Source organism: Chelonia mydas, chromosome 2 (genome assembly GCF_015237465.2).
Source record: "Chelonia mydas isolate rCheMyd1 chromosome 2, rCheMyd1.pri.v2, whole genome shotgun sequence".
NCBI lineage: Eukaryota > Metazoa > Chordata > Testudines > Cheloniidae > Chelonia > Chelonia mydas.
The window spans coordinates 107,685,229-107,709,663 of NC_057850.1; the positions used below are offsets into that span (position 1 = coordinate 107,685,229).

The 24,435-nt window shown below is 43.7% G+C and overlaps 1 long non-coding RNA gene across 1 annotated transcript in view; it reads left to right on the top strand.

The window, feature by feature from the left end:
* The window catches only part of LOC122464192, a 30,154-nt gene extending 16,618 nt beyond the window's left edge, over positions 1–13,536 (top strand). The window contains exons 2-3 of the long non-coding RNA XR_006288131.1: positions 9,745–9,922; positions 13,014–13,536. This is a non-coding gene — a long non-coding RNA (uncharacterized LOC122464192). The remainder of the gene's footprint in view (positions 1–9,744; positions 9,923–13,013) is intronic.
* The last annotated feature ends 10,899 nt before the right edge of the window (positions 13,537–24,435 follow it).

Below are 24,435 nucleotides of genomic sequence, written 5' to 3' on the forward strand. Positions count from 1 at the left end.
CAACAAGGGTGTCAGTTATAATATTGGGGGTGGGGAGGAAAAATTGTGTTGTGGTCACCTTTGACCTACTCCAGGAAATGGACCTAGAGCACCAACTCATTTCACACTGACCACCATCAAACTGCCGACTATTTTTGGTCACTATAGAATAGGGTGAAATTCTGGCCCCATTGAAGTCAATAGGAGATTTGCCATCAACTTCAGTGTGGCCAGGATTTCACCCTTGGTCTGGATTTGAATTAATAAAGCTAAGGCTAAAGGCTCCAGATCCCTTAATTAATTCCTTACAGTCTCCAGCAATCTGTATAATATATATAGGAAAGTAAGCAGATGCTGTTTTTTCTTAATTTGTATAACTAACTGACTGGGGACTCGGGGGAGGGGGTCCATTTCATTATATCATTGAGTGATACCCACTTACACTACAGATAAGAGTTTGAAAATTGGGCTTTCTACGCTTGGTTTCATATATTTCTTGACGGTTATGTTAACTACATGGGAGCAAATATTTCATTATAAGAATACTTAATTATAGGAAGCTCACTTTAATGCCATCATGAACATATGAAATGTCCAATTCATGGATAGCTCCAATACCAAACAGTATTTAATTATAAATACTGAATCTTACTATTTAGATTTAACACATGGATTATCTCAGGCTAATTTTGTAAATAGTACCTTGTTGAAATACCATAAAGTTTATAATTACAGGTTCAGTAAAGTTTCTCTTGAAGTTTTTCTGTCACTTTTTGAAATCTCTATTATGTCTGCATGATTTGAGACAGCAAATGCAACACAACCTTGTTAATTCACACTTTGGTTGTTCAGAAACCAAGTAACAAATGACTTTGATTCCAGAAAGCTGTCACTTTATCAGTTTGAGGATTGGCATGGCTTTGTCTAGTCTTTTACTGAAATTGCAGTTTCTATCTTGGAGTCTCCCCTTCAGAAGGAGTGGTTCCAAGATAGCCACGGCTAAGTGACTCTCTGGTGCCTAAGTAACCAAGAACCCTTTTGTAACATAGCTTGAGAAACCTCAGCTTGTGCCCATTGCCAAAAGCTTTTACTCCACTGAGTGACAGAGGGCTAGCAGGTGGACTGCCTACACCCTACCCTCACAGGCAGATTCAAGATGGGGGAGAGTTACTCATTTTCTCTCCCCACTGGACTGCCTCCTGTACAGTAGTTCAAAATTCTAGGGTTTTGTAGAATATTGTTAATACATTTCATACAAACAACTGAGAAACTCTTGGGAGAAACGAGGTCTTTGTTAAAGAGCCAGTATACCCAGTTAAGAGTGGAGCTTGCTCACAACCCACATCTGAGACCTCCAAGGAGTCCAAGCAAGGAAAAAAATCCTTGAAAAGAAACCAACCTCAAACCCCAAAACCTTACAGGCCTTCTTTATACTTGATAAAGAGGCACAAATCAATGTTTTCCTTTACAGGTCACCTTTAAGTTTGTGTGTTGTACAGTGCCAACACAATGGTGGCACTGAACAATACAAATTTTATGCATGCCACTAGCCTACTTTCAGTGAAATAGCAATGGATTTACTGTCAGAGAGCTAAAAATGGGTTAAGGTTTTGGGACACATCCACCAGTTTCTCTGCCTCCTCTTCCCTGAAGTACAGTAGTGTGACACTCAGAAAGACCAAGGATGTGTGTTAGGCCTGGTCCACACTAGGAAATTAAGTCAGTATAATTATGCTGCTCAGCGTGTGAAAAATCCATCCCCTTGAACAACGCAGTTAAACTGACCTAACCCCCGGTGGTGCAGATAGTGCTGAGTTGACAGGAGAATTCTCCCGTTGACCCAGCTACCGCCTCTTGGGGAGATGGATTACCTACCTCGACAGGAGAAACCCTCCCTTCAGCGTAGGTAGTGTCTACACTGACATGCTACAGCGGCACATTTGCCATAGTGCAGATGCATTGCTGTAGCGTTTTAAGTGTAGACGAGCCCTTAGATAAATACACAAGTGATCTAGCATCCCAAATATCTATTTGGAATAGAACAACAACATTTCGGAATAACTGGAAGACCTTTGACCCCCATAAAACTCTCCCTGTGCTGTTCCGAGCCTGTTGTGGACAGCAGAGCTGCATGAATAGGGCCCCCTTGCAAAGACAGGGAATTTCCAGCCGGGTGTTTTTCGCGAGGGGTCTTTTGGTCTGAAATGTATAGGCCACAATTCAGGGTAAAACCCATTTCGGGAGAGTGCAGTAAGGTCTGTGGCAGATTACTATATGGTTGCCCAGGGGGTATTTTCGGGTACTGGCTGGTTAATCGTTTTCAGGTAAACTGCTGACTTTATGCTATTGTAGTTTTTTAAAGTGACATTAAGATCACGTAGCGCTTTGGATGGAGCCTTTTCTTTTTGTGTTAAAAGTCTGAATAAATCAATAAGATAAATGAATATTACTCCCAGGCTGCCTCCTATGAATCCCCAGCAACCCCCTTTCCTGGAATGAGACACTGTTGCCAGCCCTCATGATTTCATCATAAGCCTTGTGATAGTTCCAGCTCCTGGAAAGTGAAATCTCAGCCTTTTTGTTTTGGTTTGTTTATTTATTCTTTTAAACTAAGTGACTAATTCTTGTGGCTGTGGACAGAAACTTGAAAGTGTGAACCAAGTGCGCTCTAAAGGCTCAGAAAACTGAATGCAAAGAACAAGAACCCTACACTGATAATTTTCTTGCCAGTCTCATGACTGGAGACCTGACTCATGATTTTGGAATCCTTGATGTTATTGATACTGCTGATGACCTACCAGGTACAACCATGACAATGATGGGTGCCCATCCCCCTCTCCTACCTTTCCCATAGTCTTCAGGAGGGCACGAGTGGACCCTCTACTCTTTCCATTATGAATCTTTGTTAGGGAGCTGCATTTTATACCAGCTCCCTCACATCTGCCACTAGGTTTAGAAAACAGTTACCTGTTCCTACCTCCCAATAATAGCAGCAAAATCAGGACATCCTTGCCCTCTACTGACCTGGCTAACTAGCTCTCTAGTGCTTGAGATGTCCCTAGCTCTCTGGTACTCAAGACGCCTGGTGCTTGAGATGTCTGGTGTAGCACAGCCTGGGAAATATCAGCATACTGCTACTACCAAAGGCTTTTTCTGGACTGGGTGGGCACAGAACCACTAACTCCCACAGCCTGGCCCCTCATACAAATTCAGGATGAGAGAGGGAGTCTCTGGATCTCCCAGAAGAGTTTGGGAGAAAAGGGGAAATGGCCTTCTGGCCCCAAAGACGAAGGCTAATGGAAGCCTTCTCCGAAAGGCATCATAAGATAAAGGGGCATATGTTAGTAGGGGATGAGGGAGAGAGGCAAGGGACTTGTAGGACAGCAGGACTTCTGGAATCCTGGAAGCAGGAGGCCTTTCAGGAGGTGGGTTTTGATTAAGCAGAATATACTCTGAATCTGTGTTTAAAGCAACTAACAGCAATGTTAGTAGGATATAATGAAAAAAGCTTTTGATTTGCCAAGGCCATATCCATTTTGAAGCAAGTCAGTTTTTCATTTGTAGAAATGAAGGACTATTTCATCAGCCTGGCCTTTGGAGAAAAAACTAAACTTTATTTACTTTGGGCTATTTTACTCTGTAACACGGTCCTATGCAGTCACTCACGGCAGTAAGCAGGCGACAAGTCTCCCTCTGCAGCTACACATGGCTTAGCTAGATTGAGGGTCTGAGGCTTTGTCCACACTTCATAGAATCATATCATATCAGGGTTGGAAGAGACCTCAGGAGGGCATCTAGTCCAACCCCCTGCTCAAAGCAGGACCAACACCAACTAAATCATCCCAGTCAGGGCTTTGTCAAGCCAGGCCTTAAAAACCTCTAAGGATGGAGATTCTACCACCTCCCTAGATAACCCATTCCAGTGCAGCTGCACCACTGTAGTGCTTCAGGGCAGACACTACCTACACTGATGGGAGGGGCTTTCCCATTGGCGTGGGTGATCTATCTTCCCAAGAGGCAGCAGGTAGGTCAGTGGAAGAATTATTCTGTCAATCTAGTGCTGTCTACACAGGCACTTAGATTGATTTAACTACATTGTTCAGGGGTGTGGATTTTTCACAGCCCTGGAGTGACATAAGTTTGGTTGACCTCATCTTCTAGTGTAGACCAGCCCTGAGTATGAGGGGACAGAGCGGGCTCTGCATAGCTGCTATCCAACTCCAGGAGCAAATGGTGGAGAGGTCAGGAGTGGGCACAGCCTTGATTCTACCCCTTCCAATTCACTGGCCTGCAGAGCTGTGCAGTGGGGAAAGCTGTGCAGGAAATAACTACCTCCTGGAGCCAGGAGGGAAAAAGGGAAAGAACTGTGATTCTGTTAGACAATTCCTTCCCAGCACTCCAGCTGGGGACATGCCACTTCATGCCACCCCATATTCGGGGATAAGAGCTAGCTCTTGCTCTAACCCTTTGTTTTTTCCTTTTTTTACATTAAGTACCCTTATGGACAAGTCTTATAGGTATAAACTTATAACCATTCTATGGGGTTTTTTAATAGAGAATTTTATCTCTGTTGAAAGATGCTATACGATGTTTCAAGTAGCATAGAAAAATTCTAATATCTATTCATTTCTATAGGTTTGAAAAGTAATGTCAACAGAACTCTGTTGATTTTATTCTCTGAGGCCTTCCAAGAAGGGCTAATTTAATCTGAAGGAGCTCACATCTGGGTCATTATCCTTTCACCATGACTTTTTCCTGAAAAATAATACTGGCCAATCTAGACTCAACAACAACTTTATTATTTATTATTATTATTAATAATAATAATTATATTATTATTATATATTTTTCCCTTTCTTCCTCTCCACCAAAGTGACACCCCTCATCTCAGGACTCTGGCACACAAAAAGATGAAGCAGCATGACGCTGCTGCTATGGGCTAGAAGCCAAAACATTTTGTGCAGGTTAACTCTCCTCCTAGACAGAGGACATATGCAATTCAGACATATGCTTTAACAGCCAGCTACCTTCTCTTTCCCTCCCCAGTGATTCCTCCCACTCAAGCCTTCATGTTCAGTCCAACTTGATTAACATGTTTCTGCCATTTTAAAAGTCTCTTTCCCCACAGTGGCTTCTTCTGTCAGATGGCCAGTTGCTTTTAAACTGTTCCTGACAGAAAGCAGCAGTACTTTCTGGATTTTCTTTAGTCTCTTCTATTAAGAGCTCCTACACGGGGGTGTTTCCACTCCAAAGCTCTTCAGGAAAAATGTCCTCAAGCATGCTCTGTACGAGCCTCTGACAGCATCTCTTCTAACTGGCTGATGCCTGTTGCTAACCCACGTGACCCATTTTCAGAGCACATGATCTTACTGAGTGAAGACCTGCTCCTGTTACTATTCAGAAAGTTTCTAAGCTCTTAAGCAGACCCAAATATAGGGAAGTCGGACATTTGTCTTAATTATAATTCAGATTTGGCTCATCCCTACAAAATTACACTGCCGTAAAGTAGCTATACTTCAGGCAGACACAAGATGGCAGTGTAGTTCTGTTTGTTTATTACAAAGGCAAAGCATGCACAATACTCTAATCTCTCTTATACTTGTCTGAAGAAGAGCTCTGTGTAGTTTGAAAGCTTTCACCAACAGAAGTTGGTCCAATAACAGATATTACTTCACCCACCTTGTTTCTAATATCCTGGGGCCAACATGGCTGCAACAACATTAAAAACACACTTTTTTTATTAGTTTAGAAATGGGCATGGGAATTAATGGGAATTTAGTTTGCAAGTCAGAACATCTGTGAACTTTTAGAGTCAGTTTGAAATTTGAACGTGAATTCAGATGTAAGATACATAGCTGGCATTATCCCTAAAACAGGCCAAATCATAATCTTTGACCCACACACCTCAGAACTTTGCGGGGGGGAATCTTCAAAGCTGGATCTGAGGGCTAGTCTACACTGGCAATGCTAACGTGCTGCCGCGGCAGTGCTTTAACATGGCTCGTGTGGTCGCGGCAGAGCGGTGGGAGAGAGCTCTCCCAGTGCTCTAAAAAACCCAGCTCCATGAGGGGCGTAGCTACCAGCGCTGGGGTACGGTCTACACTGGCGCGTTACAGCGCTGAAACTTGCTGCGCTCGGCGGGGTGTTTTTTCACACCCCCGAGCGAGAAAGTTGCAGCGCTGTAAATTGCCAGTGTAGACAAGCCCTAAATCCTACAATTTAGGTCATCTGTATTTAAATTATAATTAACCCAAGAAAGTGATTCAATTCATTTTCTTTCAGGTTGACAATTCATTATTTGACAACAACTTTGGGAACTCATCCCTATCTCAACCATCCAAACACTCAATGGGTGACCTCCAAAATGTGCGGCAAAGGAAATAAGCTAGAGATGGACTTGTATTTGTTTAAGGTATGCAATATATTGCATATTTACAATAGATATCAATATTTCCAACCACAAAGGAAATAAAAAACAATTAAGAGATTCAGGCTGCCTTTTCCAGTAAGCAGACACTGATTCCGGTTGCCTCAGAGACAATGACACTGAGCTCTTTTGAAAGTGTGTGCTGTTGCTGCCCAACGCCTTCTCTGTACTGGCAAAACAATACTGACTCTCAGCTTAAATTTCACTGGGGCCAAAACAGCTTCTAACCGAGTACAGGCCTCGGCCAGAGGAAATTTTTTGAACACAATTTGGCCAAGTCAGGCAGGCGGTCACAAGTGTCCCATATGTTACTCTCTTCTCACTCGTTGCCTTTTGATCCTATTCACACTAGGCCTCATGACCATGTTCGAAGCAGTTTTCAAACACAGTTACAGCTGAATGCAGTTGTAAGATGGCTTACATCCACAGTCAACATGGTTACAAACTGCTTCATTAGCAATCAGTGCTATGGGCAGGCAGGCAGAGTTGGAAAGGGGTCTTTGCTAAGCAGGCACAGCGGTCTGTGGTTGTCTGGTAGAAGCCTGGGCCAGCTTGCACTCCTAAGCGCCTGGTGTCACAAAAGAGGTCCCTTCTGCAACATGATCCTCTCTCTCCAGTTCCACTCATGTGTTACACAAATACATTTAGAAACTCTGCTAAGAGGAGGGCCTGTGGAATAGTTTCTACTAGCGTGGATGTTTTATTAAAATTTCTGTTCAATTTCTGCCAGAACTATACTTTGTCAACCTATAAGTACCTGATAGGACTGGTGTGTCTCAAACACAATCTCTGGTTAAAAGGGCAACAACTTTATCCCAATTAGAAGCTTACACAGAGAGCTTCAGCATTACAAAGTAGGGATGGGCCAAATTTAGGCCCTCCTTGCACTTCAACAATAACTGAGTGGGGGGATCGGGTGACTTCTAAGGCTATGTCTACACTAAAAAATTATGTTGACCTAACTTATGTCAGCATACAGCCACCACAGTTACTCAATCGCTTGTATACGCGTGCACTTAACTCCTTGTGCATATAGATAAAGAAGAGAGATCTATATGCACAGTAAGGCAGGTAACAATATAATCTCTATTTCCTACTAGTGGATGATCACATTTTTTAATGCAGTTGTAGCATCGTTCTGAGCCATGCATAGACAGGACACATGCATGCTCTCACTCTCTCTCTCTCACCATCCCTTTATTCTTTGTCTTTCACTAGTCCTTTCTTTCTTTTATTGCTCTCAACTTCAAGGACCTGGTCTCCCTCACGGAAATGGACAGAGTGACTTAGGATTTAGTTTTGTAAGACAGAGAAGCCCAGTTATAGCCCAATACATGTTTAACAACAAGTTTAGGAGCAATTAATGCAGTATGGCTAGTATTACCATAGCACCTACAAACCCTAGATATGGACCAACCCTGCATTAGGGCACAGTTCATTAGTATTATTATAGCACAATTTGGTCACACAGACAAACCAGATAATGTTACGGCAAAATGCATTTAAGCCATCACTGTGTTCAAGCCTGATACTTAAACAAATTGGCCTAAATTTTAAAAAATGACTAGCAATTTTGTTTGCCCAGTTTGAGAGACCCTAAATGGGGTCTGATTTTCAGAGACTGGCTGCTTGGTACTTTTTGAAAATCCAGCCCCATGTAAGGTTTGGGCTACCAAAAAATGGAGTCACTTAAAATAACTAGCCACATATGAAAATTTAGGCTAGCAAATTTTGTAGACTAGAATGGGCAGATAATAAAAGAATTGAGTCATTGAAGCCATCATAACCAAAACAAAACCTTCAATTTTATTTTATTAATCTACTTAACCAAATATCAGTTCTAATGTCATTCAAACCATATGCAGAGCTGGTCAAAACTTGGAATGTCTGTTCCTTTGGCAACGTGCAACATTTAAACATTTGTTTTTGTTCAAAATTAAAATAACAAAGCAGCTCTAATTGCTGTACATGCACATGGGTAGGAAAAGAGCACATGAATCCAAGCTGACAGATAGCTGACAAAACTTCATCCTAGTAGGATCTAAAATGATTGATACATGACCTCCTGGAAAAGGGCTAATGGAAACACCAACTGGCCCATTTCAATGACACACACAGTGATGCTAGAATTACAGACATTAATGCCGATTAGAGGATGCAGTTGTTCAAAGAGCATTTGCATTGCACACTAATCTCTGGATATCCTGTGGGGAAATATTTTGAATTCAATACCTGATAAATAAATCTGGCAAGTGAATAAACGCTCCACAAACCTATTACTGAAATGTTATGCACCTGTTCGGAGAATACTGCTGTGCATTAGCCTGTATAGTGCCATATCCCTTTTAAACTGATATTTGATCATGAAGTGAGTAAACCTGATCAAGAAAATATGCTGCCTCCTTTACATTACTTTGAATGTGGTGTGACGATCAGTGACCTCCTGTGAACCTTGACTCTTAACAGAGTCTAAACACGTTGGGCCTGATTCACCACTGCAAAACTCCAGCTGCTTTGAACTGCTCTGTACTGAGGGCAATGTGGTTTCACCTCCTGCCTCCACAAACATTCAGAGACATGTCGAGCTCAATTCTCCTTTTCCTTATACCAGTTTTCCCTGGTGTAACTCCACTGACTTCAGCGAAGTACATTCTATTCACCAAGTAACAAACGAATAAAGAAAACCACAAACTGCTCATGGACAATTCTTAAAAGAGAGGCCAAACTTATTGAATAAATTATTTGCTATAAATCATTCACTCTACTCTAATTAACAAGTGTTGTGCACTCAGCTTCCTCTGCAGCATTTTAACAATCTGCCCCTGAGGGTCAGAGTCCCTGAGAAATCCATCATTTTACTTTTAAATATGTTTTTATTACATGATAGTCAAAAATAATGACAAAGACAATTTGAGAGAGAAGTTACCACAGGGAACAAGTGATGCTTGAACTGCAGTTAGATTTGGAGGAGTTCTGCTTCATCACTGAAAAGTTTAGATGTTTATCTGAACAACTGAACAGAACATTTTGAGGAGCCTCTCAGCAAGCTATCCAATCCTCCCCTGCTCCCTTAGACGCCATAATTTCCCTAATCAGTCATCAAACCATGCCATTCTAATCCTTCCCTCTCCCCCACCCTGCAATATTCTCTCCCTGGATTGCCACTGACACAATTAGCCTTTCAATTCATAATTCCTACAAGATTAGAGGTTCTTGTGGGAATGCACATAGGTCTCTAAGAGGTTCTGGCAGGAAGGCATGGAGGGCTCCATGAGATTAGAGATGTTAAGCTATGCACTTTGGGGTGTAACCTCCAGATGACTTTCTACATTTTATAGAAGGAGCTCAGGCAAACCACGTAGAGGAGTTACTGGCGCTCACTGCACCAGGGCAATGGAAAAGTCCAGAACATTACATCTCTGGATTGGAGAAATGGCCTGCGCAATTCACTTACTGAAGATGAGACTCTAGCACTGTAAGCTACTGAACCTTTCGTGCAGGAAGATCTGCCACCAGGTAACAAGGGAGGAAAAGAGTTTATCAGGTTTACTCTTTACCCTCCCCCCCTCTCTTTTTTTCTCCAGTGAAGCTGCATAGTCGTGTTCTTTGACCTCTCTTCCTGCAGCTTGATAATACACTCACAGGCTCTCTTTCTTGTGCCATTTTTCAACATGGTAGAATTTCTTTCATTCCCATTGACCAAAGAGAGTGAGAAAGTCTGGCAGAGATTAAATAAAAGTTCATACAGCTAGATCATTTTCTCCTATACAATCACTCCGGAAACTAAATAAACGTCAGTCTATTGAACAGACCAAAAAAAAAAAATGTATTTGAAACAACCATTCCCCTAGAAAAAGGCACCCTTCTATACAATAGTCAAGCCGAAGTCAAAAGTATTCATATTAAAGTGACCACGTTATAGGATGTGTAGTATCCAGTTATAGATACAGACTGCATTATACAAATATCTTCAGTTGAAGGACATAAAATTATGGCTGTGTGATTCTGCACTCGTGTTCTTGATAATCTATGAGATTAACTCGCATCGGGACGAGTATAAAGAATAAGTACAAATCTCAGGCTTTTTTGTCCTCTCACGCTGGTGTAATTCCATTTACTCCAGTGGCGTTACTCCTCATTCAAACCAGTATGAGAGGAGGCTCAGGCCACACACTATGTAATTTATAAATATACACCAACGTTTTATATGTAATTATTATTATTGTTTGTATTGCAATAGCGCCCAAAGGCCCCTGTCAGGACCATTGTGCTGAGTGCTATACAGCGCATAAATACACACTATACATACATATAAAATGCCATGCTGTCTATCCAAAGGATCTTATAATTTAATTTGAATATGTTCTCATAAATAAATGGATAGAGGAAGTTAGTGGGGCATACAAAATTTCCTCATTACAGGTAGACTGAAAGGCTGTTTTCTGTTACAGATGTGAAAGGTAATCTGGGGAGAAAGATGCAGTCTAGGCCAAAATTATCCCTGGTTCAAACCTGCTGAAGGTATAAATCTATGACAAGGATGAGTTTAGCCCTATCATTTGTAAATGCTATCTTAACCCAACTAAGACAGCTCACTATACAGTCAGTTTTTCAATTTCCCCAACTCCAGCTAAGGCTGATACTGCAGCTCATATTCACTTGAGTAATCCCAATGTTGCCGAAGAGACTGCTCAATCAGACTGACTGACTCACACAAGGTGGCGTGAGTAGGCCCTGCACCTGTCAATGCTATTTCCTAAAATTTTGAATGAATAGTTTCTTCTAAAACTAAAATGGAGGTGCTGCCAAAATTAAAATCATATACTATCTAGAGATATCCTAGCTCGTGCTACAGATAACACTTTAGGAGAGATTATTTAGCATGGAGAATTGTTCAAGGGGGCGGCGATTTGAGTTTTTTAGTTGCCAAGCTGATTGGTGGTGGGTTATCTTTAGTTCTACTGCCATGCTTAGGATATATTTTTAAGAGATGAAAAGGATGCCTAAAGCAAAGGTTCTCAGACTGTGGTCTGTGGACCACCAGTGGTCCGTGTGCTCCATTCAGGTGGTCCACGGATAGTTCCCTCTAAGATGCGTGCCTGGGCGGATGCACACGAGAGAATAAAGGGCCACTCACCTAATTAGTGGAGCCGCGCAGGTGTGGCTCCACTAATTAGGTGCCTGGACCCTGGAGAAGATGCACATGTAAGGTGAAGTGGTGGCCTGGGAGGGAATAGGGGGTAGGTGGGAGGGGGCAGTGGGGTGAGAAGAGGGGGTGGGGGGAATTAGGGATGTGCAGGGCTGCGGCAGCCAGAGAAAGAGGTGACTCTCCCCCGCTCCAGTGCTGCAGCTGCCAGGGAGAGATGGCCCTCCTTCCCAGCCTCAGTTCGGGGGCTGCTGCGGTGGGGGAGAGAGCGAGAGAACCCCCTCCTTCCCAGCCCCAGCTTGGGGACTTCCATGGCAGGGGAGAGAGGACACATCCATCGCACTAGAAAGTTAAGGCTACTGATATTAAAATATGAGTTGTGTACTTTTATTTGTCGAACAAAAAACCCATTAATTATTAAGTTTTTTTTGTATAGCGCTTTTATCCAAAATACTTTTCAATAGTTAGCTAACGGTATGAACAATATTTGGAAAGATCATTAAAGTGGTCCGCCAAGACCCTCAGCAGTTTTCAAGTGGTCCACGAAGAAAAAAGTTTGAGAACCACAGGCCTAGAATAGAGGGAAAGATGTGCTCTTCCCCCTCTGCCCCCCCCCCCCCCATTTTTTAGCATTTCTAAAAAATGAACTAGCTAACTAAATAAAAATTACTAACACAAATAATTTTTTAACTTTTGAATATTTTTGGTATTTCGTTACTTTTGCATTTCACAGTGTAAATTAGACTGGCCTGTGTTTCTTACTGCCCACAACCTCTTCTGTGGTACTCATGTGCCAATAACAATGCTACAGGCAACGGCGTACATATATCCACCACCCTCTAACCTCTGCGTTAACACTCAGTTAAATATAAAATTAATGTAAACATTTCTAATTCACTTTAGGCTTTGGAAAATTGACATTGGCTCTTTAATAAGATTTACAAGTACATACTGAGGTCTCAGTTCAGAAGAGCATCCCTATTTAGGGAAGGATTTAACCTGGTGCTTAAAGTTAAGCAACATGCTCAAGTGCTTTCCTGAATAGGAATGGACTTAAGTATGTGCTTAAGTGCTTTCTTGAATTAGGGCCTGTGTGTGTTAAAATGATAATGATGATGACGTCCTTCCTCTGCTTTTAAAAATCATCTCACCAGGGCCGGCTCCAGCTTTTTTGCCACCCCAAGTGGCAAAGACAAAAAAAAAAAAAAGAAAAAAAGAAAAAGAAAAAAAAAGCAGCAGGACCTGCCGCCGAAGAGGGAGAGAGGGAGTGATGGACCCGCCGCCGAATTGCCGCCAAAGACGCGGACGTGCCCCCCCTTTCTAATGGCTGCCCCAGGCACCTGCTTCCTTCGCTGGTGCCTGGAGCCGGCGCTGCATCTCACTACTTTTTTCAGATTGTTCTTCACAACTGTGGAATGACAATTCTCCCCTAAAAAGGACCTAAAATTCTATTTCTTTCAGATCCAGAATGTCTCTTCTGTAGTTTGGTTGTCAACAGTTCTCCAGTCCTAAAAGGAAGAGTGCCCGAATGCATTTCTAGTTAGCGATAGTACCAGAACTACTGGAAGGCCATTTTGGCTTCCAAAAAAGTTTCAGAACAACATTCCAGAGTGTTCTGGCTTGAATTGAACCATAGCTGTCAAATCCCCATTGGAAGGCTTCAACGCTTGTCCACACAATTTGATGATTACTCTTGACATTGTAAAGCAAGAACTTCAAGATATTAGATGTAGATAATTAGGGGAATTCAAATCAAGATGACTGTATATGTATTAATATGCATCTCCTTACCTTTTATTTCATCAGCTTGTTGAATATATGGCTTTCATTATTCTGTGTGATTTTGCATTCAGGCACATATGTTTTTAACGTTGGCCACATTAAAAAAAACTACAATATTAATAAAAGTGTCTGGAAATAACTTTTAGACTCTAATCATAAAATTTTCATCTCAAATTCATAAATTGAGGCAAATCTGCCCCTCCCACTAGGGAATATTATCTAAAGTTAACACAGCTCCATGATTGCTCAACAATTTCTGTGCCCGCCTTCATATCGCAATACTTACCACATGTAAAAATCCATTTATTGTAGGTATCCCAGGACTCCTATCTGGGATGCACTATTAACTGGACTCTGAAAACAGTATCACATGATAAAAAAAACTTATTGTCACCTGTGAACAAATATTTTTAGATTCTTCTTGACAAGATGGTCCATTTGGATACGAAAATGAAATTACAGAGCTATATAATCTAGTTGTGTATATTTTGGCCCAGCATCAATCCTGCACTGAGATCTGCTCTGTGCGGTGGTAGTAAAGGAGCCATCAAGGAGCCAGTTTAGGCTCCCCTGGTGCTCTGAATCAATTTGCACCTGCCCTGGCATAGGTTAGAACAGTCATGGGGCTGATGTAATTTAGGGTTAGTCTCTACTAGGAGTGCTACAGAGGTGCAGCTGCACCAACAAAGCGGTGCCACTGTAGCGCATCTGGTGAAGATGCCGTATGCCAATGGGAGAGAGCTCTCCCTCAGCATAATAAAACCACCTCCCTGAGAGGCAGTAGTGATGTCGGAAGGAGAAACACATCGGTGCTTAGGGCGCTGTAACTTATGTTACTCAGTGGGATGGCTTATTCACCCACCTGAGCGACAAAAGTGGCAGTGTGGATGTAAAGGTTTGGTCTCACCCCTGTAGTGCCTCCGCAGGTCGTTGGGAATTAGCTCTTTTCCAGCCTGGAGCGCCCTCTGCAGGCCGGTGATCCACACAGCTCTGGCCCCCGTGTCCCTCACAGACCCTGGTGCCCCTTTCTCTGGGGTTCTGCCCCCTGGCAGTACCCCCACACTCTGCCTCTCAGTCTCCCCTTCCTGGGGAACCCCCAACCCCCTATCCCCACCTTGCCTCAGTCTGGGCTACTGCCAGTCATCACCAAGCCCCCGCTCCCTGGGGCAGACTGCAGTGTAAAGACCACTCATCGTAGGCAAGGGGGTTCGGACCTGTTGTCTTCCTCTGCCTCCCAGTACCTCTATGGGCCTGGAGCTCCCCTGCTCCTCTGGCCCTCCCCAGCCATGCTTCACCCCCAGTACCCTGTCAGCCAGGCCCTGCTTTCTCCCAGGCTGGAGAGAGAGTCCTTGGGCCCCGGCTCACAGCCTTTTTATGCAGGCCAGCTGGGGCCTGACTGGGGCGTGGCCCAGCTGCGGCTGCTCCCCCAATCAGGCATCCCCAATCACAGCCCTCTCCAGAGCTGCTTTTAACCCCTTCTATTTTAGAAAAGGGTAGCCACCCCGCTACAGTGGACAAGTGCTTTGTTTACCTTGCTTCACTCCCACACGGGACTGCCAGATGGGGATTGCCAGAATGCACCACATCCCCTTACGACTCCAGCATGCCTTTTATACTAGGGATGGCCTCTGTAGCCACAAAGGAGCAGAGTCAGGTTACGTCTACACTAGCACTTTTGTTGATATAACTTATGTCACTGAGGAGCGGTAGTGTAGACATGGCCATAGAGTGGCTACGCAGGAGATCTTACAGCAGTGCAGCTGCATTGGTACAGCTGTGCTGCTGTAAGGTATCTAGCATAGACATGGCCTTAGAATCTGGCCCTCTGTGTCCTCAATTTTTAATCCTGCCTTCCTAGTTTCATGAAAAATGCAAAGAAAATCTTAGGCTAAAGACATCAAAATAGATTCCTTAAAATATTATTAATTTGGCATTCTGAAATATTTGTCCAACAAAAAAAGTTGCCAGAAAGACTGCAGACAATGATTTGGAATTGTATAAACTGTTACACAGATTTACAGATTATTTTTTCTGTGCACTGTTATTTTTTTACCAGAAATTCACGAGTTTTTGCATTACTCTCAATCATATCCTGCAGTGGACAATTACAAAATGTGGACAACAGATATGATGAAGCCATCCACTTGTTTTTGCTTTGTTTTTAATAGAACAATAAAAAAACACATTAGTATTGTACCTGTGTACACACAACCAAACACTTTTAATGGAATGCTGAATTCTAGAGCCATCCCCTCAAAACTCGAAGAGGAAATAATGGGACCCTGCAATGGTAGTGACTAGCACACAGGACACAGTAAACCTGGTAAGCTGGAGAGTAGTGACCTCTGCTGGAAATCTCACTGCTTGTAAAGAAAACATCTGTAATCTCTATCTGTAGTCTATATTTATAAAACAGATCTGCCCTTAATGTGTGACGCATTCTAGTTCAGAAGAAAAGCTGATATTCAGAGTATGATTAAAATGAACAGTGGATAGACTGCTGTTTGTTTAAAACTGCAGTTTATATATAAACTTAATGAGAAGTGGATATAGTGAAGTGGATGGATCATAGCTGACATTCTTCGCTGTGAAATTCACCCATCCGTGCACCAAGCCTGAACAAAAGGGCTTTTTATGGAAACCTACAGGGTGGAATAGCAATCACAGTCCCGCCGCACTCTTACATTGCGATTTCTGGCTTCTAGATCTTCAGAAATGCCCACCCTATGGGTCCACTCTGAGTCAAGTTATTCAGAACCAGAGGCTCCAATTTGGAACTTCAGTGGCCCCAAGGGCCTTGAAATGGACCCTCCATGTTGAAGTGAGTTTCACCCCTTGCAAATAAGTAGTCTTTTTACAATGACAGGGGTTTAGCCAACCCAGCTACTGTAAATTCTTGTGATGGAACCCTGATTTTTCCCACCCAGAAAAGCAAGCTCTAATGTACAATTGCCAATTCATTTTTTCTTCCTTGTATGGAATGTTTACATTGAAACTAAAGTAGAATAATTATTATTCCTTTATATTGTTGCACATTGCTCAGCCCTGGTGCAAAAAGAAAACCCTAAGATCATCTTCCATCAGAGAGTCAACATATTGGTATTGTGCTGCTGTATTTCTCCATCTTCCCCTTGGCACTCCTTTTCTCCACCTTTCTGTTTAATCTTTTCCCGTTGATGCCATTTACGTGAAATCATGAAAGATGATTTAATGACGAATCTTAGCTGCTAAACTCTTCCGGATCTGAAACAAGAACTGATCCTTGTTCATTTGCTGAATGTTCTGACAAGCAGAAAATACTTGAAAAGGGAACCATGGTTGCAAAATGTGAAACGGTGGACCTAATATATGTTGGCACTAAGGCAAACTAAAAGGGGGAAATACCACTGACAAAAAGAAAACTGAGACTGCACATAGCTGGCCAACAACCCAAGACGCTCACAGATGTGAAGAGTTGTCTAGGACTCTGCTGCTATTACAGAAGGTTTTTTAATATTGCAAAACCACTGCATAGCTTGGGTGAGAAGGGGAAAATATTTCAGTGGTTAGCAGAGTGTAATGTAGCATTTTCAGAGTTGAAAAAGGCTCGTGGGACTGCTCCTGTCTTGGCCTATATGTTTCAAACCCTTCCATACTGGACACAGGTGCTAGAGTTTACAGTCTGGAGAACAGAAGTTCGGCTTGGTTATCCTGAGAATGTAGCTGTAAAATCGAGGTGTTATACAGGTGAATTCCCCATCTGAACACAATGGGCAGGTTCTGCCTCACCCAGAAGATATCTGAGAAACAACAGGCATTCCTTAAGGGCTGATGGAAAGAAAGTCCATCAAGGAACGAAAAATCCCACAGAGGTTTGGGTGGGACTAAAAATCAATTTGGGTTGGCTATGTGAAAACATCTAGACAGAAGGACACTGTACATTTGCAGATAGGTGACCTTGTATCTTTTTAATGTATTACTTTTTTTTCTGTTTGGGATGGGTTATTGGGTGTCACTATTTTAGGCCCCATGAGGATGATGAGCGAAGCTAAGGTGGGGGATGTGCTGCGTTAAACCTTGTTAGGGGTTAACTTCAAAGGTCTTTAAGAATGCACCCTTCAATTAACTTAACTGTAAGGATAAATTAATCACAAGCCCTCACCTTAGACAAAAGGAGTATGTGAAGCTCCCCTGGAGTTTTGAACTCTGTGGGTGAAGGGTTGTTTTTTTTCTTTTCTGAATATTGTTTTGGGTAAGGGAGGGCATGTGTGTGAGAGGGAAGGAGAACACAGAACAAGACAAATGTAGAGGAGACACACTGAAGAAATCCAAGCAAACAGGTATGACCCCAGGAGAAGCTAAAGACAGAACTTTTGGATCTGCTGCTGGATAAAGAGGCTTGAGGCTGTAAGCTAAGAAACCACTCCTTTCGCTGTTGGTTCTTCCTGTGTTTGCAGAAGCAGAACTTTGTACTGAAGGGTATAGTGTGTTCATTTTAAACAAAATGTGATTTACAAGGTACTTATGCATAAAGAACCATGCTGTGGCTCACCACACTAGGCACATTCGAGAAAAAGCCAAGAGGAGGGGAGCGAGCTCAACATGTGGAGTGGAGAAGTATAAGCATGTGATGAACAAATCCATATATGGAAAGGTTAAATATGAGTGGTTAAAGGTTTGTGTTATGTAACTTGTTATGCAACTGCCATGTGCTATAAAATAGCAATGGGAGGGGCTCCTTGCTGGAGGAACTCTGGCTGATTTTTGTACCAGGGGCTCTCCCTCTGTGCACATTGAATAAAGTCTTGTTGAATTAAATTGAATTGAATTGAAGACCCTTGATTCTGCCCGGCATGTGACTCATTTGCTTATTATTGGGAATCACAAAATCCCAACAGTACATTTCTTGTAAAAAACCAGACTGCATCCAACAAAACACCAGACTCCACCACAAATTTCTGCTCCCATCTGGAACATCTCCAGGGCCCCCAATTTTGACTAGTCACTTGGGCCAAAAGAGGCTACAATATATCAAAAATTGTGAGGTTCTTAGGCTTTGATGCATGAAAAGAGTGGTCCCAGTTGTGGGACCACTGAGATGCACATACCCACCCGGTGAAGCCTCTAGGCACTTAAACTCATTTGAGGTCTAAGGTTTTGCAGTAAAAGTTCCCCAGATGTCTGTGTTTCTGTCTCTGGGCATGAGCACCGCTACCTCACTCTAGGCTTACAGACACGTATCTCGATCCTAAGCCCCAGAGTGATTCACAAATTTGGGGAGCACCATGGGCAGCGGGTATAATAGGCCAGGGGAGGCTCTGCCTCCCCTGGTGCGGCTGCTGCTGCTGAACCTCTGGTTGCAGGGTTTTGGGGGAGAAGTTTTTGTTTTATTATGCCCCATGCTGAGAAGGTGGTATGTGCTATTCAGCTTCCTGGGTTCATCAGTAATCTCCGTAGACGCCATTACTGATGAACCCAGGAAGCTGAGTAGCAAATACTGCCTCCTGAGCTGTCCTGGAACCTGCATGGGGCATATCAAAAGCTTCTTTGGATGAGAGTGACAGGCTTTCCTCTGCAGCGGCTGGGGTCTGGGCTGGGAAGGTGCAGCGTGGCTGTGGATGGCCCGGGGCACACCTTCAGGCAGGTGGGAGAGGGGTGGTGGCCTGGGGCTCCTCCAGTTGAGGGGGGACTCATGGGTCTGGCTGCAGGGGAGGGGCAAGGGATCTCAGGGCTCCGGCAGAGGGGGAACACGGGGGGGAAGGGGCTGAGCCGGGGGCTAGCCTCCCCTAAAGGGGGCTCCACCTGCCGCCCATGGGGAACACAGGTGTTTGGCTTCCTGAATCACATACAGGGTCCAGTCCAGTAGGTGGCCGCTGAGCATACCTACTGGATTGAGCCTGTAAAGGATTATGTCTATTTTATAGTGCCCTCTTCCTCTCCGACCAACTTCTGTTCTGTTGGGTCAGCTCACTCCCTGGACTAATTTTGCCTGAGATATCGCAAGGAATCCAGGAAGCCACCTTCAACTAGGATGTTTCCTTTTAACTGAGTCTTCTTAACAACATTATCAAAACCTTAATACAGAACCTTACTTCAAAGTCTGTGTAAGTACAAGAGTACCCCACCCGAATCTCTTTCTCTCTTCATCAGTAACTTCAGGATCAAGATTTCCAGGCTTTTACCCCTGAGCAATAAGTGGCACCCAAAGAGTCTCCATCTTGGTCGTTTGGTTTTCTGCAGCAGTTCCTCTCAGAAGTAATAGTCCATGAGGAGGACCACTCCAGGCCCTTCAGCTTCCTGAAGGTGTTGTAGCCCCTTTCCCTCCCCCATCAGTTCTTGCTGCCCTCATTTTTATAGGGGTCAGATAACTAAGTCCCACCTCTTTTCTCAGGTGCAGCAGGCAGGCTCCTCAGACAGGCAAGTCCTCTGACCCCAGGGAAATGGCATCCCCTACTCTTTCACAGGTTCCCTCAAGTGAGTTCACACCAAACAACCAGGGTAGGGAGGGAGAAGAGGATGAGGATTTCCCTTATTACTTTTATCCCAGAGGCCAGGGATGGGGGTTCAAGTCCCCCCTCCACCTGAGTGGGAGAAGGGATTTGAACAGATGTTGCCAACTCTCATGATTTTGTCATGAGTCTCATGATAATTACTGTTTTCCTTAAAGCCCCAGATCCTGGAGTCAAGTGGATATGTAATGATTTTAGCTTTCACTCTTAAAGAAAAAGGACGTTTCTAGCCCTCGTGACTGGAGAAAGCTACAAAATGTGACCCCAGTGCATTCTAAAGGCTCAAAAAGCAGAAGGCAAATAAAAAGAACACCCAATCTATTATTTTTACATCATCTTACGATTTTAAAGCCAAACTCATGATTTTCGGTGGGCCTGACTCTTGATTTTTGAGCATTTGGGGGTGGCAATACTGCACCTCGCAAGAGAGTGTGCGCTAACCACTGAGCTATGGGATATTCTGATGTGGCCCTTGTTTAGGTGGCTCCCTGCATAGCATACTGGCTTTTGTGAATCAGAGTCTAAGGCACCTCTCTCTCCCATTCATGGTATAGGGAGCCAAAGTACCTAACACAGGCTTTGTGAAGTGCAGTGATTTTCTAGGTGCCTAAAAGTTAGGTGCAGTAACACTCAGCATCATAATGCCTAACTCCCTTTGTGAGTCCAGGTCTTTGATACCATAGTAGTTGGGGCCATATAAGTACCTAAGATAGACAGAAAACTCATTCCTTATACATGAACATATGGATTTATTAGCCCTGCCAGCCTACTGCTAGCTAAAAGACAACATAGATATTACCAGATTCAGAATCACAGAATCATAGAATATCAGAGTTGGAAGGGAGCTCTGGAGGTCATCTAGTCCAACCCCCTGCCCAGAGCAGGACCAATCCCCAACTAAATCGTCCCAGCCAGGGCTTTGTCAAGCCTGACCTTAAAAACTTCTAAGGAAGGGGATTCCACCATCTCCCTAGGTAACGCATTCCAGTGTTTCACCATGCTCCTAGTGAAAAAGTTTTTCCTAATATCCAACCTAAATCTCCCCCACTGCAACTTGAGACCATTACTCCTTGTCCTGTCATCTGCTATCACTGAGAATAGTCTAGATCCATCCTCTTTGGATCCACCTTTCAGGTAGTTAAAAGCAGCTATCAAATCCCCCCTCATTCTTCTCTTCTGTAGACTAAACAATCCCAGTTCCCTCAGCCTCCCCTCATAAGTCATGTGTTCCAGTCCCCTAATAATTTTTGTTGCCCTTCGCTGGACTCTCTCCAATTTCTCCACATCCTTCTTGTAGTGTGGGGCCCAAAACTGGACACAGTACTCCAGATGAGGCCTCACCAATGTTGAATAGAGGGGAACGATCATGTCCCTCGATCTGCTGGCAATGCCCCTACTTATACACCCCAAAATGCCATTGGCCTTCTTGGCAACAAGGGCACACTGTTGACTCATATCCAGCTTCTCGTCCACTGTTACCCCTAGATCCTTCTCTGCAGAACTGCTGCCTAGCCATTCGGTCCCTAGTCTGTAGCGGTGCATTGGATTCTTCCGTCCTAAGTGCAGGACTCTGCACTTGTCCTTGTTGAACCTCATCAGATTTCTTTTGGCCCAATCCTCCAATTTGTCTAGGTCCCTCTGTATCCTATCCCTACCCTCCAGCGTATCTACCACTCCTCCCAGTTTAGTGTCATCCGCAAACTTGCTGAGGGTGCAATCCACACCATCCTCCAGATCATTAATGAAGATATTGAACAAAACCGGCCCCGGACTGACCCTTGGGGCACTCCGCTAGATACCGGCTGCCAACTAGACATGGAACCATTGATCACTACCCGTTGAGCCCGACAATCTAGCCAACTTTCTACTAGCCTTGTAGTGCATCCATCCAGCCCATACTTCAACTTGCTGACAAGAATACTGTGGGAGACCGTGTCAAAAGCTTTGCTAAAGTCGAGGAATAACACGTCCACTGCTTTCCCTTCATCCACAGAACCAGTTATCTAATCATAGAAGGCAATTAGATTAATCAGGCATGACTTTCCCTTGGTGAATCCATGCTGACTGTTCCTGATCACTTTCCTCTCCTCTAAGTGCTTCAGAATTGATTCAGGTCCAATAGCAGTTGGATGTTAGCAGTGCACTGCAGGACTGGGTGGCTGATGGTAACAAGGTGATCCCTCAAAGTTATTAGTCAATGATTAAAGCAACCAGACAGGAAAGATAGATGACGAAACAGAGATTTGAAATATGCAGTTGCTGGCTGCTGGCACTTTGCCTCATAATGCTGTCAATTTATGCTGAAAACATTCTAAATTAGTGAAACGTGTCCTTTTGAACAATTCTGTTTTGGGCTGCTTACTGGGGTGGTGGGAATTGCCTCTGAAGCTCAAGAAATCAAGTCACTCTTAGTACATTCTTGTCAGTGCCTACCAACCAAGCCAAAGTAAGAGCAACCCTTTGCTGCCTGGGGAACTTCCAAAAGCAGCACACTATTACTTGTGGTAAAAGTAAGTGGCATCATCTGCCTTGAGTTCCAACCGCATACACGAGTTGTATGTACATAAGTTTTGACGACAGTCATTTCACCCTGCATAAGTTTCATTGTACACAGTTCCGTGTGTCATTTTGAACTGGTTTGTGTAAGAAAGCAAGAGAGAGAGGGTGTTCGATAGCAAATTGTACCTGTCAGATATGTTTTCCCGTAATGTTTAAGAAAACTAGGGTGGCCAGTTGGTTGCCTGCTGTTCTTCCCTGGACAGTACAGAAAAATGTCATAAATTAAAAAAAATGAAGTTGATTAAAAACAAAACAAAGAACACTCAAAAACAACAATCCCCAAGCCCAACACAAACTTTCCCACATCAGCTCTGAAACAAGACATTTCCCCATCGTGTAATGTCATCATCACGCATGGACATAATCATTCGGCTTACTGTATGATCTATGATGTAAACCAGAGGTCCACAAGGGTGTGGCGTGAACCCGTAGGGGGGCATGGAGGACCATCAGGGTGGTGGGGGTGAGGGTGAGGCCCAAGCCAGCCCCCACGGAGGTGGGGAGGGAGTGCCACCCAGCCCCTCCCCAGTTCTGCTTCTGTCCAGTCCCCCAGTCGTGTCCCTGGCCTCATACGCACCTGGTCCCATCTCCAGCCTTGGCCACTAGCTGCAGCTCCGTTCCCGTCCTGGGGCAGAGGCAGGGGGCAAGGCTGGGAGTGGAGCTGCACCTGGCTGTGGGCCTGGCTATTAGCCCCCAGCGCAGTCTGGCTGTGGCTCCGCTCCCACCCCTGCCTCCAGCTGCGGCCCCTGGCCACAGCCCTGCTCCTGGCCAGGCCCCACTCCTGGCTCAGGAGGAATGGGGGGCACAGACAAGGGTAAGGAGGGCACGACCCTCAAAAGTTTGGGGACAACTGATGTGAACTCTCAAGCATTTCATGCTACTTTCAATATTGACAAAACTATTGAAACTTCAGCTTGGGAATAGAGGGGTGGACATGCTTTCTGGCATAGAGTTTATTTAAATTATTAAAGTTATAATAAATTAAGCGTAAGGCATTTCTGAAGATTAATGACCAGCTGAGAGAGTTTATGATCCCAGGTAACCCCAAGCAGTCACTAATGAGGGAGAACTTTGAAAGTACTGTACCTTTTCTCTGGCTTTCTAGTCATGTGTTATATTTTGCTAGATGTGAATGACTTGTGTGGTTTGGCTTTCCCGTTTCTGGAGAATTAATGCACAGTCCACTTGCCAATCAGGTCTGGAAGGTGCATTTCTAAACATTCCATTTAACTTGTAATCTTATTTATTGCAGTTTGGATCCAGTAAAAACTCCTACAAACCTATTTTCAGTAAGGTAAATGCTATTTTGTGAAGAGCCAAGTTATAAAATTTTTGGACAAGCTGTTAATAGCGTTAGAAGAAAACTGCACTGATTCCTAACATATAGTTTAAGAAGTATTTATAGAGGCACTATAGTCAAGTGGATAGGATACAGGTCTGGCAGTCAGGATGCCTGAACTATATTCCTAGCTCTGCCAGTAACCTAAAATATGACGTTGGGCAAGTCACTTTAAATGCCTCAGTTTCCCCATCTGTAAAATAGGGATAATGAAATATACACACCTTTGCAACCTCCTGCTATTTATAAATGAAAGGCACTAGATATGTGCAAGGTATTATAATTTAAATAAAAATATAGATTAAAAATATTTTTTTGTCAGAACAGCTTTTAGACATACATATTACAGATTCTAGTTGTCCATATTTGTTAATTAATGGTGCTGGCGTCACTTAGGTCTTGTCTACACTACAGACTTTTGTCAACAAAAGTCAGCCTTTGTCGCCAAAACAGTGGCAGTGAACACACAACAATGCTCCTTCCGCTGACAAAAATAAAACCACATTTATGAGAGGCATAGAGCTATTTGCGACAAAGTTATATTGACGAAGTGTTAGTGTAGATACTGTGCTTGGTTATGTCTCTGTAAATGGCCTCAGGGCGGTATCCCACAGTGCCCATCCTGACCTCTCTGGTCAGCAGTTTGAAGTCCACTGCCCTGTACCCAGGTACACAGGCTTCTGCCCCTCCCACTTTAAAGCCCTGGGAATTTTTG